Source organism: Durio zibethinus, chromosome 2 (assembly GCF_047325235.1).
Source record: "Durio zibethinus cultivar Kanyao isolate XHJ-2024 chromosome 2, ASM4732523v1, whole genome shotgun sequence".
NCBI classification, from domain to species: Eukaryota; Viridiplantae; Streptophyta; class Magnoliopsida; order Malvales; family Malvaceae; genus Durio; species Durio zibethinus.
Window position 1 is genome coordinate 15,406,468 of NC_143163.1, and position 19,666 is coordinate 15,426,133.

At 40.2% G+C, this 19,666-nt stretch overlaps 2 non-coding genes and 3 pseudogenes across 2 annotated transcripts; all 5 read left to right on the forward strand.

Moving 5' to 3' along the window:
* Positions 1-3,862: 3,862 nt before the first annotated feature.
* Positions 3,863-4,018, forward strand: LOC149520043 (5.8S ribosomal RNA). The gene has a single exon (XR_016335650.1). It is a non-coding gene; the product is annotated as a 5.8S ribosomal RNA (ribosomal RNA).
* A 210-nt stretch (positions 4,019-4,228) lies between these two features.
* Positions 4,229-7,590, forward strand: LOC149520044 (25S ribosomal RNA). Its single transcript, XR_016335218.1, has one exon. It is a non-coding gene; the product is annotated as a 25S ribosomal RNA (ribosomal RNA).
* A 4,595-nt stretch (positions 7,591-12,185) lies between these two features.
* LOC149520045 (18S ribosomal RNA) lies at positions 12,186-14,026 on the forward strand (annotated as a pseudogene).
* Positions 14,027-14,314: 288 nt separating this feature from the next.
* On the forward strand, positions 14,315-14,469 carry LOC149520046 (5.8S ribosomal RNA; annotated as a pseudogene).
* A 230-nt stretch (positions 14,470-14,699) lies between these two features.
* LOC149520047 (25S ribosomal RNA) lies at positions 14,700-18,062 on the forward strand (annotated as a pseudogene).
* Positions 18,063-19,666: the final 1,604 nt, after the last annotated feature.

Below are 19,666 nucleotides of genomic sequence, written 5' to 3' on the forward strand. Positions count from 1 at the left end.
GACTAACGAGTCAAACCGAGTATGATGTTTGTAATACTCAACTCAAGTGGTTCATGAGCATAATCAAAATTTTGAATTTCTTATATTTTTAATCATACATACACATAAAATATAATATAATATTTATTTACATATTTTAAATTACATTTGAGCTTTTATTTCAAACTCAAGCTCGAGTAGAGTCATGTTTCAAGCTCCTCATATAAATTAGACTAATTGAACCTAATCGAGTCGAGCTTGAGTAGCTATATGTTTTTTGAGCCTAGCTCAAGCATAAAGAAATAAATTTCAATCTCAAGCCTCAAGTTTTTTAATCTAGCTGAGCTTAAGCTTGGCATTGTATCAACTCAGCTAAGGTTGATTAGATGGAACCTAAAACTACATCTAGATAATGTATGTTTGTAAGGATTTTACAAATGGATCATGTATTTATTTATAATAAGAAAGTTGTAATGTTTTTCCTAAGAAAAAGAAAAAGAGAAGAGAGAGTAAAGATGGGGGTAAGGATACAAATGGGAAATTATCCCCCTAGATGAACCTAAAACTACATCTAGTTAATGTACATCTACAAAGATGTTACAAATGTATCATATACTTATTTATGGTAAGAAAGTTGCAATGTGTTTCCCAGGACAAAGAAAAGAGAGAGTGAAGATGGGTAAGCATGAAAATAAATTTGAAATAGCATGGGAAGAAGCCGTTTCTATTGTACCTTAAGAAAAATGTGCTAACATTATGAAATGTACAATTGGAAGAGAAGTAAAGAGAAGAAAGGGAAAGGATTTGTCATTATGTTCATTTGTGCCATACATATAGACAAAAGTAATGAAAGAAAAAGTGACTTAAATGGTGTGCCCTATAATTAAAATCTTATGCACATAAAATACCATTGCCATTATTCCCTTACCTTTATCCCCATTTCTCTTTCTCTTCTAAGTTGCAACCTTATCCAAGAAAAAAGTGGGAAAGGATAAAATAATTTTTGACAAAACATTGAAAGAAGTCTTGGTAAAGATACCCCATGACAATGGTAAGACTATTGAGAAATCAATGAACAGCAAAAAAGGAAATAGAACAAAAGAAATGATAATCCTTAAGTCTATGTACTTGATTCAAAAAAATAGAAGTAATGTAAGAAAAAGTAACTTTAAATATATGTTCCATATAATTATGTGGAAATCTAATCTTCATTATTACTTGATTAGTTAACTTTATCTATTTTAATTAAGTCTCTTATTTTTGAATAAGAAGTGATTTCGGTAATTACACCAATCCATTAGATATTTTCCTACTATATATAGAGAGTAAATTACTCATTTGATTAGCTTTTTTAATGCATAAAAATCTTGGGTTTTAAGGCTAAGAATATTCAGCCTTTAGCTTATATATTTTCATGCAATTCTAACATTACAATAAAAAAATATAGAAGAATAAAATAGTTTTATTCTAGATATTTTTTCATGGTATCAGAACATGATCTGAACCTTTGAACATTTTCACTTAGAGTCTAACATGGCCAATGTAAAGGAGAGCCCAATGTCGGAGGTTACCTCTAACCCCAGAGCTAGCGTTTCTCAACCACTACAGAACATTATGACTCATATTCGAATAGGTTCTTTAGCATAAAAAGGTAATTTTCTAAGTGCCTTGAGTGTAAAACTAGAGAAATCAAATTCATGGATTGTGAATTTAGGAGCTTTAAACCATATGATAAGAATGCATCTGTATCTAGTAAATACAACCTATGTCATAAAAACTTCACAATTTGAATTACTGATGGGTCACTTTCATAAGTAATTGATGTAGGTTCTATTATTATTTCCAAAGAGATAACACTTGACTCTATTTTGTTTGTCCTAAATCTAAGTTGCAATTTACTATCCATAAGAAAACTTATAAGTGACCTTAAGTGTATTACTAAATTTCTTCCAAATATGTGTGAATTTTAGGATTTGGATTTAGGGAAGTTGATTGGCAATGTTAAGATGTGTGCATGACTCTATATCCTAAGAGCTAATGATTCTAAAGGACAATATCAAAAGACCTCTTATATGGCTTCACCTTTAGTAATAATAAAGATAGTACATCATGTTATGGCACATCAGTTAGATCATCTAAATTTTTTATACCTCAAAAGGTTGTTTGCCTCATTATTTAATCAAAATCCTAACAATTTTTAGTGTAAAGTCTACCAACTATCCAAGATACTCGTACCACATATCCTAATCAACCTTACAAACCATTCCATCCTTTTTCAATGATACATAATGACATTTGGGGTCCCTTCAAAGTAAATAATATTACTGGGTAAAGATGGTTTGTCACATTTATTGATGATCACACCAGGGTTACTTGGGTATTCCTTATAAACATTTCTTGGCCTTTTGTGTAGCTGATTCCTTCGAACACCATCGGCACATGCTGGGCCGTGCACCATGCAAGTGTATTTTAGGATCGGGCCAAGCACCATGCTCACCACGATTGAGCAATAGGTGGGTTTAGGCACATCATCATATTTTTGCCATGCCAATGCCATTTTTGTGGCTTGTAAATTCATATAAGCACTCAGTGCTTGCACTTATGGCTGGCTTAATTTTGTTGAACTTGAACACTATACCTGAGCCTCTTAACTCTTGATCACTACCAATTCCACTATTCTGGGTAGTTTTCTACGACCTAGGCCTCCAGTAGGCCTCAAGGCTAGGTCTTCCTCGCTGTTAAACCCTATCCTTCTAGAACCAAAACTATTCTCCACTTGAAAAGAACCTATGAGCTTAGACTAGTGTAGGGACCATGACATATGCACATGCCTTACCACCGTTGTGACATGTTGGCCCTTGGTTTTGGCATATGATAGCCTTTTGTATGGGTAATTCCTTCGAACACTATCGACACATGTTAGGCCATGCACCACGCAAGGGTGCTCTAGGCCCAAGCCATGCACCATGCACACCATGATTGAGCAGTAGGTGGGTTTAGGCATATCTTCATATTTTTGTCATGCCAATGCCATTTTTATAGCTTGTAAATTCATATAATGGGCCTCTAAGCCTTTATGTGAAGTTTCATGGCAAGATGACTTATTTTCTATTTTTCATGATTTTTAAAATTTTTCATGGTTTAAGATTTTTTTAAGTTTTTTTAAAAGGTGATTTGTCCCCAAATTTGGTATATGTGATCCTTGTATTTTTGTTGGCATTAATAAAAAATTTAGCTAAAAAATCAAAGTGTAGAAGATTTTGTGGCCATTTGAAAAAAGCATCCCCATTTCAAACACTTAAATGGCTACTAGTTGCAAACGTGTAAAAGCTCTTATACTCCTTAAGGTGGTGTGAGAGCAAGGTTGCTTGAGGGATAGAGGGTCAATATAAGGGCCAAAGACCAGCAACCATCGCACATCATAACACATCACCCTTACCAATTGAATGGTCCAGTGAAGTGTTCAGGTCGTAGAGATGTGGATGGTTCACTGCCCACGATGTCATGAGAAGTCCACTGAACCTTATCATTTAGAGGAAGGAAAAGTCATAACAAGGTTTTTGTAGGTGAACCTATAAAAGGATCATTGTCAAAACTAGCTTAACAAACAACCAATGAACGCATTAACTAAACACCAAGGAGACGGGGGTGCCTCCATGCCCTAAGCCCTTTTTAGCCCTGAATATGTACAATAGTTACTTCATTTTGCCTCTCGAGTGGATGAAACAATCGATATCATTGCCCGTGGCTAAATAATGAACCTTTAATGTGAATCGTACCAAGTAACCAAATTGAAAAAAGAGTGCATGTGCCATCACCACCCTATTCACGGTGTGTGTGTGTAGGCAACACTATGGCTCCTTTTGTTGTGAAAAACAAATATGACTTTCAACAATGGATATCTTGGCTCTCGCATCAATGAAGAATATAGTGAAATGTGATACTTGGTGTGAATTACAGAATTTCATGAACCATCAAGTATTTGAATGTAAGTTGCACCCAAAGCCATTAGGCCAAGGGGACGCTTGCTTAGGTGTCATGCATCATTACCCCCTTCAACATCCCGCCTATCAAGCTCCGAGTAAGGAGGTAGAAGATGGCTTCTCATGATCTCATTAGTCGTGGTAGCCTAAAAATGAGTCCCTAACAACATTAGTGCTGTGATAGATAGTGGTAAAACTCACTGGGTGCCTCATTTCTAATGACACACGCTTGCTGTCCATCTAACCCCATTAGACTCCCTGCATTACTTGGTCGATGCTCACATCATGACCCCAGGTCAGGTATATCAATAAGCAAAGGAAAAGAAACTTATCAAGATTCCCCTAGTAATGGCAAGGGAATTGAAAAGGGACCAACTTGAGAATCGGGTGCCCTCAACATTCGAATTGTAACTTGGAAAAGTGTTGTCAGTGGTAGACCAAGCCTAAGTCCCCTGAAAATAGGCACTGGAGTGGGTGAGAGTCTTGTTATGCCTAGACCTTGTCACACCATGAGGCACTATTTATGAGTCGGGTTATTTAGGAATGAAGCCCCAATTGAGCAGTAAATTCCATCCAAGGCTAAATATCGATGAAAGACTGATAGCAAACAAATATCACTAGGGAAAGATAAAAAGGACTTTGAAAAAAAAAGTTAAAAAGTTCTTAAAATTATCAAGAGGAAAGCGGATGGGGGTTGGCAATGTGCCTTAGATGGATGCAAAATAATGAGAGCTGAGGCATGGACCGATGTAGGTTACGATGGTAGCCCAAGCTCAAGCTTTTGATATGCCTATAGAGATGTCATTATTGTAATCATGGAATGCAGCACATGCTATCTCCATGTTCCTTGGCACCTGTGTGCTCCCAGCATCGACCTGTGAGCTTCCTATCTAGCCTATCTTGAAATATAGACTAAGGAGTTTGACATTTGTGCAAGTTAATAGGCTAGGAAAACCTGTAAGGCATAAGGAAGCTAATTGGTGGGATCCCTCATGGGTGCACCACCAATTAACTTTGATCTTATAAGAAGGGTTCTAGTGCGGGCATGTAGACTCAAAAGATGGTGAACTACACCTGAGTGTGGTGAAGCCATAAAAAACTTTGGTGGAGGCCTGCAATGATACTAACATGCAAATCATTAATCTAACTTGGGTATAGGGGTGAAAGACTAATTGAAACATCTAGTAACCGGTTCCCTTCAAAGTTTCCCTTAGGATAGCTAGAGCCTTTAGCGAGTTCTATCCAGTGAAGCCAATGGTTAGAGGCATGAAGGGTGTAACACCCTTGACCTATTCCCAAATTTTAAATAGGTAGGATGGCATAGCTGTTTCATTAAGCTATGCCATGAAATCGAAAGCTCCAAGTAGGCCACTTTAGGTAAGCAAAACTGGCACTACGGGATAAACTAAAAGCTAGGTTATAGTGCCCAACTGAGTATTTACCTAAAACCTACAAATGGTGTTGGTTGATTAAAATAGTAGGACGGTGGTCATGGAAGTCAAAATCAACTAAGGAATGTGTAACAACTCACCTGTCGAATCAACTAGCCTAAAAAATGGATGTCACTTAAGTGCATCACTCATGCCTAGCCATCAAGGTTTCTTCGTGATGAGTAGGAAGGAATGGTAGTTGCCATAAAACCCAAGGCACTAGCCCAGGCAAAGTGGTCATCAATGCAGATCTGAGTGGTAGTATCAAATATTCAAATGAAAACTTTGAAGGCCAAAAAGGGGAAAGGTTCTATGTGCATAGCACTTGCACATGGGTTAGTCGATCCTAAGAGACGAGGGATGCACATCTAACAATACGTCTAATGCAAGCTTAAAAAAAGAATCAAGTTAAAATTCCTAAACTATGATGCAATGGATGACAACAACATTAAAGAGTCTGAAGATGTCAATGAGAGCCTCAAAAAGAGTTATCTTTTTTGATTAATGACCTACCCACCTTAGAAACTACTCATTCAGAGGTAGGGTTCTATGGCTAGAAGAGCATTACACATCACATGGTGTTAGTTGTACCCCTGGTAGCCATTGAAAATCTAGAAGATTGAGTGTTGTCTATGCCCAGTTGTACTCATAACTGCATCAGGCTTCCAAGGTGAATAGCCTCTGGTCAATGGAATAATGTAGGCAAAAGAAGTTGACAAAATAGATTCATAACCTCTGGAAAATGATTGGCTTTGAAGGTTGGCCATAAGGGTTGTAGTCTCAAACCCATCGACTATCAGTGCATTGCTCAAGCTGCTCTCATGATAAGAGTGGGTCATCGCGTGCCAGTGGGGGGATGAACTGGGAATGGCTTCCTTGAGGGCCTTCCCCAGACAATGAACAGTTGACTTAAAATTGGTACGAACAAGGGGAATCTGATTGTTTCATTAAAACAAAGCATTGCAATGGTCATTGTAGATGCTCATGTAATGTTATTTTTACCCAATGCTCTAAATGTCAAAGTGAAGAAATTCAACCAAGCACGGGTAAACAGTGAGAGTAACTAAGACTCTCTTAAGGTAGCCAAATGCCTTGTCACCTAATTAGTGGTGCACATGAATGGATTAACAAGATTCTCACTATCCCTATCTACTATCTAGCAAAACCACAATCAAGGGAATAAGCTTGGTGAAATCAATGTGGAAAGAAGACTTTGTTGAGCTTAACTCTAGTCTGACTTTGTGAAATGACTTGAGAGGTGTAGGATAAGTGGGAGCCCTCGAGTGAAATTGAAATACCATTACTTTTAACATTGTTTTACTTATTTTATGGATCAAAGGTGGGGCATAACCCTTTTTTTTTGGACCCAAGGCTAGCCTCGATCGATTAATCTAAGTGAAAGACATTGTCAAGTGGAGAGTTTGGTTAGGGCGGCACATTTGTTAAAAGATAATGTAAGTATCTTAAGATGAGCTCAATGAGAATAGAATTTTCATGTGGAATAAAATGGTAAAAGCTTATTTGATTTTGATTTCCAATACAAATATGAACCATAAAAGTGTGGCCGATCGATCCTTTAGACCTTCAAAATTTGAAGATAGAGGTGTCAAAAAAGTTAGCATAGAGATAATGGGTTTGTGGTAGCCAAGCATTCATAGTAACATTGCTTTTTGATCTTTTGATGTCGACTATTCTTATCATTGTGAAGTAGAATACACCAAGTGTTGGATTGTTCACCCACCAATAAGGAATGTGAACTGGGTTTAGACTGCCATGAGACAAGTTACTTTTACCCTACTGATGGTAGTGTTGCAATAGTAATTCAACCTAGTATGAGAAGAACCATTGATTCACACAATTGGTCATCGTGTTTGGTTGTAAAGTTGGTGGCGTGAAGTTACTATGCACTGAATTATGACTGAATGCATTTAAGTCAGAATCCAAGCCGAAACTGATGCACACACCCATCGCTCAATTGTTGACCCCATAGCAGGGGCCCATGGCCCCCAAGGGCACATGTTGTAGGGGTAGCCCTTGTGGTGGACAAGTCATGCAAGCCTTTTAGGAGCTTAATTTCCATCAAGCAATGGGTAAAATCTTTTGCAAATAATTTAAATATGCAATAAGATATTGTAATTGGTAAAATGGCCTTGCTACCATGATCCAGTGAGATTCAAGTCTTTGTTGCTTCAATTTATCCCACCCCTTACACCCATCAAAGCCCTCTCACTTTATTTTTTTACACTGCACCCCTTTGGGATTAAGGATGAATGGTGTTCCCCATTACAACCGATTCGGTCATGTGATGACATCTCTCCTTTGAGCATCCAAGTAAATGGTAACCAAATGCACTTGACATTTGTTATAGGGACAAGCTTGCCCTTGGTACGAGCACTTACCTCAATCTCCATTGACACAGTTGGCCCCAGGTGTGTGTTGTTGCCTTGAATGCCATCGATCGCATTTGGCCCTTTGTTGCTATACAAGCAATCATATCCAACATTGTCAGTAGATGTTAGCCTATTCTTGCCTTAGACATCATTAGCAGATGCTGACCCCTTCATGGGGGATGTTTCCTCAGACATCATTGCTAGATCTTGGCGATGTTTGAATGGCACTTGCCTTGACCACCATTAGCACAAATAGGCCTTTGGTGCAGGTTGTTGCCTTGGGCACCACTTTTGTTGTTGTTGACACTTGGTGTGACATGTGTATCGTAATGCTCTCACCTAAGGCACTTGTTTGCCCCTTGATTGCCATTGGCACGAAATGATGCTCGGTGCATGTGTCATGGGCTTTGGCCTTAAGCCAAATTTTTATGCGATCTTGGAAAAAGAATTGACTCTGTCTGCATAAGTCAACCTACAAAACTGAAGTGCTCATCATAATTCTAGCTTGTCAAAGATTATGTTGTAGTATTATGTTTAGGCATGCTCACACCTGGGTCTAACTGTGCACCCATATCTTAATCATTAGTGCCCACACTTAGGTCTGACCGTGTGCCCGTGCATCACTCATTAATGCTTGCACTTAGGCATGGCTTAATTATGTTGAACCCGAACATCATGCTTAAGACTCTCTAGTCTTGATCACTGCCCATACCACTATTCTAGACTAGTTCCCATGACCAGGGCCTATAGTAGGCCTTAAGGCCTAGTCCTTTCAGTTGTCAAATAGTCTTTCACTAGAATTAGAACTGCTCATCGACTTAGAGAGAACCCGTAGGCTTGGACCAGCTTTCAGACTATGATACCTACACATGCCTTGACCACTATCGAGACATGTTGACCCTTGGTTTCAGCACATGATTCGACCACCATCGACACATGATGGCTTTTTGTGCAAGCAGTTTTCTTGAACACTATAAGCATAAGCTAGTCCTTACATCACGTGAGGGTATCTTGGGCCTGGACTACACACCATATGCCCCACGACTGGGCAGTAGGTGGGTTCAGGCACATCTTTATATTTATGTCATGCTAGTGGCATTTTTATGGCTTGTAAATTCATATAAGCATTTTCCAGTGCCTACACCTAAGCGTGTTTCAATTATGTTAAGCCTAAACTCTGTGTCTGAGCCTTTGGACACTTGATCACTACTGATACCTTTGTTCTGGGCTAGTTACCCATGACATGAGCCTCTAATAGACCTCAAGGCCTAGTCCACCTAGTTGTTGAACCCTATCCTACTAGAATTGAAACTACTCTTTGATTTGGAGAGAACCCTTAAGCCTAGACCAGCATGCAAATCATGACACATGCACAAGACTCGACCACCATTGGGACATGTTGGCCCTTGGTCTTGGCATATGCTTCACCACCATCAATACATGATGGCCTTTTGTGTGGGTAGCTCCCTCGAACACCATCGACACATGCTGGATTACGCACCATAAAAAGGTATATTAGGCCTTGACCATGCACCATGTGTAGCATGACATGGCAATAGGTGGGTTCAGGCATATCTTCATATTTTTACCATGCCAATGACATTTTTCTGACTTGTAAATTCATAACACTCACACTTAATGCTAGCTTAATTCTACCAAACCTAAAACCTATGCCTAAGCCTTTTAAGACTTGATCACTACCAATACCACTATTCTAAGCCAGTTCCTAATGACTTGGTTCTTCAGTAGGCTTGAAGGCTTGGTCACCTTGGCTGTCAGACCCTGTCACCCTAAAACCAAAACTGCTCTTTGAATTAAAGAGAACCCCTAAGCCTAGACCAACATGTGGCTCATGACACATTCACATGCCTCAACCACCATTAAGATAATTTGGCTCTTAGTCTTGGTATATGCTGGCCCATTGTGTGTGTAGTTCCCTCAAACACCATCAGCACATACTGGGCCATGTACCACCTGAGGGTATCTAGAACTTGGGCAGTATGCACACCATGATTGGACAATGGGTGGGTTCAAGCACATATTAATATTTATGCCATGCCAATGTCATCTTTATGGCTTGTAAATTCATATTAACTTTCACCAACGCCCGTACCTAGGGTTGGCTCAATTCTACCGAACCAAAACACTATAAATGTGCCTCTTGAGTCTTGATCACTACCAATACCACTATTTTGGGCTAGTTCCCTATGACTTGGACCTCTAGTAGACCTCAAGGCCTATCCCTCTAGTTGTCGAACCTTGTCCCCCTTGAACTGGAATTGCTTATTAACTTGAAGAGAACCCCTAGGCCTAGACTAGCATGTGGACTATGACATTTGCACATGCCTCAACCACCATCAGGACATGTTAGCCCTTGCCCTCGGCATATGCTTTAACCACCATTGACACATGTTAGTCCTTTGTGCAAGTAGTTCCCTTAAACACAATTAGCACATGTTGGGTTACACACGATGTGAGGGTATCCTGGGTTCGACTACGTACCATGCATACCACGATTAGGTAACAGGTGGATTTAGGCATATCTATATATTTTTGCCATGCCGATACCATTTTTATGGCTTGTAAATTCGTATAACGATCCTCTAAGCCTTCATGTGAAGTTTCATGGCAAGATGACTCATTTTTTATTTTTCAAGATTTTCAAAATTTTTTATGGTTCGAGATTTTTTGAAATTTTTTCAGAAGGCGTTTTGGCCCTAAATTTGGTATACGTGATCCTTGTATTTTTGTTGGCATTCATAAAAAAAATTTAGCTAAAAAATTAAAGTGAAAAAATTTTGTGGCCTTTTGAAAAAAATGTCTCCATTCCAAACACTTGAATGGATACTGGTTGCAAAGTTGTAAAAGCTCTTATGCTCTTTAAAGGGTTGTGAGTAGTTAAGGTTGCTTGGGGAATGGGGGCCAATATAAGGGCCAAGGACCAGCAACCATCGCGCATCATGTGCACACACCCCTTGGCCCATTTCCTCTAATCGTAGAACCCCTAAAGCCATCAATCAGTTTTCTGATGATGTTTCGATGATGGTGCCTTAGGAAAAAAATGTAGCACCAGCACATGCTCGAGCCTAGCATATGCATCATGGCCCAAAATCAAACTTTGGCCAAGGCCTCAACCATTATCGGCACATGCTAGCCTTTGGTACAAGCACTTGCCTCAACCACCATTGGTATAAGCCAGCCTTTGGTATGGGCACTTTCTTCAACAACCATTAGCACATGCTGGCCCTTGGTGCGGGCATGCACCTTGATCAGTATCGAAAAAACATGGCACTTCATGTGAGCTGTTGCCTCAAACATCATCGGTACATGTAAGCCTTTGTTATAGGCACTTGCCTTAAACACTATCGACATATGCTGGGCCTTTGTGTGAGCCCATGCTTTGACCACCAGTGGCACTTGTAGACCCTTGGTGTGGGATATACCCATTTGACAAAAAGTCAAGCTCAAGCCTGTGCCTACAATTGATGCTAGTCCATACCCTAAGACCAAGTCCCTGAATCGGGTAAAGACTCCCTAAATTGGTGTAAGCAAAAGCTATGATCATGATCTTGGTTTGGCCAATCCCTTGGGTATTTGGTAGTCTCATGGTCTATTTTTGTCAATCCCAAAAATGCCTTGGTTTGGCCAACACTCTGCATGTAGCTGATGCTACCTAGGACCTTAAGAACAAGTCTTTGAATCAGGTAATGTCCCCTTAGGGTGGTGATGATAGAGTTTTTATGTGCTGTATCAGCTAGACCAAGCATTGGTGGTGTCATTCTATTATTGCCTATTGATTAGCAGGGGTAGTCTCATGAACCTTACTTGTGTTTTTCTCATGCCATGCAATTCTGGCGTGGCCTCGTATGTCATTTCCTCCACTCGCTTGTTGAGTAATCACTTGGGTGGGTTGTAGATCGATGTGCATGGATGCTATCACTTGTACACAATGGGCATATAAGTGGTGCTCTGGTTGTGCATTTTGGCAGGCTCCATGCTCAATGCATCAAATTGTCAACCTATCATCCTTTTTAATCTCTCCTCATATGGTCATCATAACTGAAAAGTGTGATAGGGATCTTATGCTACATACCTAAATTGATGTAAATCAGATATCTTGTCATCCTCATCTTCTGTGTCCTTAGAGGTTACAGGTTAGACCTTAAGCGTGCCTTGTGTCCTAAGTGTGCCACATAAACCCTTGTGGCTGCATTGGTGCACCTATGTTCAATTGTATTTCTAGATGTAGAATGTTTTGTGGGCATAGGCCTTTGGCCCTTGTCTGTCCGATGCTATGCATTTTACGTGCTCGACATGCATGATGCCTGTGTTCTGTGTTGGCTCTTTTCGTTGCTCAATCAATACATTAAGCCCCATGTGATGCCAACATCTTAAAGGAATGCTACCTGATTGATTCTACCAGTAGTCATATACTTGTCTCAAAGATTAAGCCATGCATGTGTAAGTATGAACTAATTAAGACTATGAAACTACAAATGGCTCATTAAATCGATTATAGTTTGTTTGATGGTATCTACTTCTCGGACAACAATAGTAATTTTAGAGCTAATACATGCAACACACCCCAACTTCTAGAAGGAGTGCATTTATTAGATAAAAGGTTGATGTGGACTTTATCTATTGCTCTAATGATTCATGATAACTCGACGGATCACATAGCTTTTGTGCCAGTGATGCATCATTCAAATTTTTGCCCTATCAACTTTCGATGGTAGGATAATGGCCCACTATGGTGGTGATGGGTGACAGAGAATTAAGGTTTAATTTTAGAGAAAGAGCCTAGGAAACAGCTACTACATTCAAGAAAGGTAGCAAGCATGCAAATTACCCAATCTTGATACAGGGAGGTAGTGACAATAAATAATAATATCGGGCTCTATGAGTCTAGTAATTGGAATGAGGGCAATGGTAGTGACAATAAATAACAATATTGGGCTCTATGAGTCTAGTAATTGGAATGAGGACAATCTAAATCCTTTAAAGAGGATCCATTTAAGGGTAAGTTTAGTGCCAACAGCCACGGTAATTCTAGCTCCAATAGCATATATTTAAGTTGTTGCAGTTAAAAAGCTTGTAGTTAGAACTAGGGTTAGGTCATCCACTCTGCCTCACGCTGAGCATCGATCTACTTATCTCTACTATTGATGATACACTCCTAGCCTTAACTGGATGGGTCATTCTTCTGGTGCTATTACTTTGAAGAAATTAAAATGGTCAAAGCAGGCCTACGCTTGTATACATTAGCATGGGATAACATCATAGGATTTTGGTCTTATTGTGTTGGCTTTCAAGATCATAGTAATAATTAACAGGGATAGTTGAAAGGATTCTTATTTCATAGTTAGAGGTGAAATTCTTGGATTTGTGAAAAAAGAATACCTACAAAAACATTTGCCAATGATGTTTTCATTAATTAAGAATAAAAGTTAGGGGCTCGAAGATGATCAAATACCATCCTAGTCTCAACCATAAATGATGCTGACCAGGGATCAGTGGATGTTACTTTTAGGATTCCACCGGCATCTTATGGGAAATCAAAGTCTTTGGGTTCCAAAGGGAGTATGGTGACAAGACTAAAACTTAAAGGAATTAACAAAAGGGCACCACCAGGGAACCTACAGATTAATTTAACCCAACACTGGAAAACTTACCAAGTCCAAACATAGTAAGAATTGATAGATTAAGAGCTCTTTCTTGATTCTATAAGTGGTGGTGTATGGATTCTTAGTTGGTAGAGTGATTTGTTTGGTTAATTCCATTTACATATGAGACCTTAACCCGCTAACTAGCTATGCGAAGATGATCTTTCATGGCTAGCTTTTTAGAAGGATTATGGCAGCTTACGCCAAGAAAGTTTAAGGCAATAACAAGTTTGTGATGGCTTTAGATGTTTTGGGCCACATGCACGCTACACTAATGTATTCAATAAGTCTATAGCCTTGGCCAACAGGCTTGGGTAATCTTTGAAATTTCATCATGATAGGCATCAATCATTGCAATTGTTGGTCCTTAACAAGGAATTCCTAGTAAGCGACAGTCATCATCTCACATTGACTATGTCCTTGCTCTTTGTACACACTACTCATCGCTCCTACTCATTAAATGGTCCAGTGAAATGTTCGAATCACAACAACATGCATAAGAAGTCCACTAAACCTTATCTTTTAGAGGACAGAAAAGTTATAACAAAGTTTTGACAGGTGAACCTACAAAAGAATCATTATCGAAACTAGCTCACTAAATGACCTACAAATGCATTAATGAAACACCAAAGGGCAAGAGTACCTTTGTGCCTTGAGCCCTTTTACCCTTAGCGTGCTTGATGGTCATTTTGTTCCACCTCTTAGGCAGATGAAATGATTGGCATTATCACCCATGACAGAAAAATAAACCCTTGGTGTGAATCACTCTAAGGAACCAAAATAAAAAAGAGCACGAGTGCCATCACCATCCCGTTCATGGTGCATGTACGGGCAGCACCGTAGCTCTTTTTGTCATGAAAAACTAAAATGACTTTCAGAAATGGATATCTCAACTCTCACATTGATGAAGAACATAGTGAAATATGATACTTGATGTGAATTATAGAATCTCATGAACCATTAAGTCTTTGAATATAAGTTGCACCCCAAGCTATTAGGTTGAGAGCATGCTAACCTGGTGTCATGCATCATTGCCCCCTAACCCCCTGCTCATCAAGCTCTGAGTGAAGGGGTGGCAGATGGCCTCCTATGATCTTGTCAGTCATGGTTCGCCCAAAAGTGAGTCCCTGACAACAATAGCTTTATGACCATCTATGGTAAAGCTCACTACGTGCCTTATCTCTAGTGATGCACACTCATTGTCCATCTAAACCCCATTGGACCCCTTGCATTGCTCGATCGATGCTCACATTGTGACCCTAAATGATGCGGGATTACCTGCTAAGTTTAAGCATATCAATAAGCAAAGGAAAAGAAACTTACCAGGATTTCCCTAGTAATGGTAAGTGAACCAAGAAAAGCCTAGCTTGAGAACCAGGCACCCTCGACATCCATATTGAAGTTTGGAGAAGCATCCTCAATGGTGGATCGAGCCTAAGTCCCATGGAAAGAGGCGTCGAAGAGGGTGAGAGCCCCGTTATGCTTGGACCCTATCGTAGCACGAGGCACTATATGTGAGTTGAGTTATTAGGGAATATAGCCCCAATTAGGTGGTAAAATTTATCCGAGGTTAAATATGAGTAAGAGACTGATAGCAAACAAGTACTGTGAGGTAAAGATGAGAAGAATTTTGAAAAAAAAAGTTAAAAAGTGCTTGAAATTGTCAAAAAAAAAGTAGATAGGGGCAAATGATGCACACCGATCAGATGTGGAATGATGAGAGCTAGTCCGTCGATCAACTTAGGTCATGGACCGATGTAGGTTACAAAGGTCACCTAAGCTTGAGTATTCAATATGCAAGTGCAGATGTCATTACCATGATCATGGAATGTAGCATGTATCATCTCATCGTGCCTCGGCACTTACGTGCCCTTAGCATTGCCTACGGGCTCCTTATCTGACCCATCTTGAAATGCAGACCAAGGATTCTAACATGTGTATGAGTCAACAAGAGAGAAAACTTGTAAGGCACAATGAAGATGATTGATGGGATCCTTTGAGGGTGCACCACTGATCGACCTAGGTATGCTTGAGCAGGGCAAAGCCAGAGGAAACTTTGGTGAAGGCCTTCAACGATATTGATCTACAAATCATTCGTCTGACTTAGGTATAGGGGTCAAAGACTAATCAAACTATCTAGTAGTCGGTTCCTTCTAAAGTTTCCTTTAGGATAGCTAGAACCATTAGCAAGTTCTATCAGGTAAAGCCAATGATTAAAGGCATCAGGCGCACAATGCCCTCAACTTATGCTTAAATTTTAAATAGGTAGGATGGCATGACTACTTCATTAAGTTGCACCATGAAATCAAGAGCTCTAAGTAGGCCATTTTTGGTAAGCAAAATTGGTGATACGGGTTAAACCAGAAGCCATGTTATGGTGCCAAACTACATGTTAAACTTAAACCCACAAAGGTTGTTGGTCAACTAAGATAGCATGACATTTGTCATGAAAGTCAAAATCCACTAAAAAGTGTAACAACTCATTTGTTGAACCAATTAGCCTTGAAAATGGATGGTGCTTAAGTGCATGACTCATACCCAACTATCAGCGTAAGGGCCAAGCCCTAATGAGTAGAAAGGTAAGGCGATCATTGTAAAACCTAGGGCATAAACCTGGGTAAAGTAGTCATCGATGCAAATCTTGATGGTAGTAGCAAATATTCAAATGAGGACTTTGAAGGCCAAAGAGAGGAAAGGTTCCATGTGAATGACACTTGCACATGGGTTAGTCAATCCTAAGAGACAAAGGAAGCCCATCCAATAGTGCATCTAGTGCTAGCTTTAAAAGTGAATCGGGTTAAAATTCTTGAATCGGGATACAATGGCTAACGGGAACATTACGAAGTCTAGAGACATCGATAGGGGCCTTGGGAAGAGTTATCTTTTTTGTTTAACAACCTACTCACCATGGAAATGGCTTAGTCAAATGATGGGTCCAATGGCCCAAAAAGCAATGTACATCATGTGATGTCAAGTATGCCCCTAACGGCCCTTGAAAATCCAAAGGACCAAGTACCATCTATACCCGATCATAGTCATAGCTACATCAGATCTCCAACGTGAATAGCCTCTAGTCAATGAAACAATGTAGGCAAGGGAAGTCAGTAGAATAGATCTGTAACCTTGTGAAAAGGATTAGCTTTGAGCACTGGGCACATGGATCCTATTCCTAAACCTATCGATTGCTGGTGTATTGCTTGAGCTATTCCCGTGATGAAAATGGGTTGTCCTATGCTAATCGAGGGACGAACTAGGAGCGACTCCCTTAGGGGCCTTCCCTAAGTAGTGAATAGTCGATTCAGAATTGGTACAAATAAGAAGAATCTAACTATTTAATTAAAACAAAGCATTGTGATGGTCTTTAAGAATGCTCATGCAATGTGATTTTTGCCCAGTGCTTTGAATGTTAAAGTGAAGAAATTCAACCAAGAATGGGTAAATAGTGAGTGTAACTACGACTTTCTTAAGGTAGCCAAATGCCTTGTCGTCTAATTAGTGACACACATGAATGAATTAATGAGATTCCTAATGTCCCTATCTATTTTCCAATGAAACCATAGCCAAAGCAATGGGCTTGGCAGGATTTACAGGGAATGAAGACCATGTTGAGCTTGACTTTAGTTTGACTTATGAAATGACTTGAGAGGTGTAGAATAAGTAGGAGCCCTCAAGCAAAATTGAAATACCGGGAGCCTTCAGGAAAAATTAAAATACCACTACTTTTAACATTATTTTACTTATTTTGTGAATCAGAGATAAGGCACGACCCCTTCTTTTGGACCCAAGGTCAGCCTGGATCCATCAATTTGGGTAGAAGACATTATCAGGTGGAGAGTGTGGCTAGGGTGTCATTTTTGTTAAAAGATAACGTAGGTGTTGATGAACTCAATAAACTCAATGAGAAAAAAAATCTCATGTGGAATAAAGGGGTAAAAGCTCATTTGATTCTGATTTCTAGTACAAGTACGAACTGTGAAAGTGTGCCTATTGATACTTTAGACCTTTGAAATTTGAAACTAGAGGTGTCAGAAAAATTACCAAAAGGATAACTAGCTAGTGGTAGCCAAGTGTTTGTAGCAATGTTGCTTTTTTATTCTTGGATGTTGGCTCTTCCTATCATTGTGAAACAAAATTCATCAAGTGTTGGATTGTTCACCCACCAGTAAGAAACATGAGCTAGGTTTAGAACATTGTGAGACAGGTTAGTTTTACCCTAATGGTGGTAGCCTTGCAATAACAATTCAACTTAGTATGAGAGGAATCATTGATTCACATAAATTGGTCATTGTGCTTGGTTGAAAAGTTAGCGACACGAAGCTATCATACCTTGGATTATGACTAAATGCCTCTAAGTTAGAATCCAAGCTAGATGCAACACACGTACCGATCATTTGATTGCCAACCCATAGTATGGGCCCGTGGTCCCTAAGGGCACATGTCGTAACTATAGTCCCTGCTATGGACAAGCTATACAAGCCTCCTTAGAGCTCAATTATGACCAAGTGATAGGTAGAATCCTTTGCAAACAACTTAAATATTTGACAAGGTATTGTAAGTGGCAAAGTGGCATTGCTACCATAATCCACTAAGATTCAGCCCTTTGTCTCTTTAATTCATCCTTGCCCCCTCACCCACTGAAGCCCTCTCACTTTATTTTTTTACATCACACCCTTCTGGGGTTGGGGATGAATGGTGTTCTCCATTGCAACTAATTCAGTTGGGCAATGACATCTGTCCCTTGAGCGTCTAAGTAAATGGCAACCAAATGCCCTCGATATTTGTTATAGAGATAAGCTTACACTTGGTACAAGTATCACGGGCTCTGACCTTAGACTCAAAATCCGTGTGGCCTTAGGCTTGGAATCTTCTCCTTTATGCCTAAGTCAACCTAAAACACAAGCGTGCAGGCACTAGAACAATGGGAAGGGCTGATTATGCAAGTTAAAGAGAAACAAGATAACAAGGTAGAATGCTGGAAATGCTCTTGTATTCACTGAAACAAAAGTGTTTGATGGTGTACAAATAAGGGTGGAGCAACCCTTTATTTATAGTTGAGGCTCCAACGTACACTTAATGGCAATATCCCTAGAATAAAGGCTAAAATCATGGGATTACATAGATTACAATCAATCAAGATTCTAACTCCTGATTTCTAGGGTCAACCAAATCTGCCAAGAGGCTTCTACTGATCCTGCATGCTTTTAGAAGCTTCCCTTGTGTGTCCAGCACCTTAGGCCCTTCTGGATGTGTTGCAGGCAACCTGCATGCTAGGCATTGGTCTCATGGGCTGGCTTGCAAGCTGGGCGGGCGTTCTGACCTTGTCTCCTAGGCATTGCATGCAAATACCTGCCAGCGTGCCTGGTCTGCAGGCCTCAACCTCTGGCTCGCCTGCTGGTGCGCCTGATGTGCCTTGCACGCCTGCCCAAGGCATGACATTCTCCTCCACCTGATTGCACAATGCCCTCATTGCATCTTCTGCATGGTACTACCTGATCTGGTCCCTGAACTGCCATAAGTCCTCTACTGGTTCCCAACTCACCTTACTATTTGGAAGTCCCTTCTAGCGTACCAAGTACTCTTATCTTGGTTGATAGTTCTTCTATCTCACCTTCTGGTCAGCTATGATGCTATGGACCTCCTTCTCATATGAGGCCCTTGCTTCCAATGGTGCACGCTTTGACTCTGCCTGTCCTGGATCTCCCTCATCCTCATGGAATGGCTTGAGCATGCTCACATGGAACACCGGGTGTACCCTCGACTTGGGTGGCATATCCAGCTTGTAGGCAACCTTGCCTACCCTCTTGACTACTCAGAAAGGTCCCTCATACCTTCGAACTAGGCTTTTGTACAGCCCCCTGTGGCGCACAATGGGATGCAGCTTCACCAACACCAAGTGTCCAACCTGAAACTCCACATCCCACCTATTCTGGTCTGCCCACTTCTTTGACCTCTTAGCCGCCTTGTGTAGACAAACTTTAGCCAAGTCAGTTTGCTCCTACCATGCCTTGGCAAACTTGTATGTTGCTGGATTCAGCCCTATATAACCTGCAGTAATTGAACCGGGTGTTAGTGGTTGTTACCCTGTCAAAACCTCAAATGGGCTCTGGTTCGTTACCTCGCTCCTTTGCAAGTTATAGGAAAACTGCACAAAATCTAGCAGCTTTGGCCAGTCCCATTGTATGGCACTCACATTGTGCCTAAGGTAGACCTCTAATAGTCCA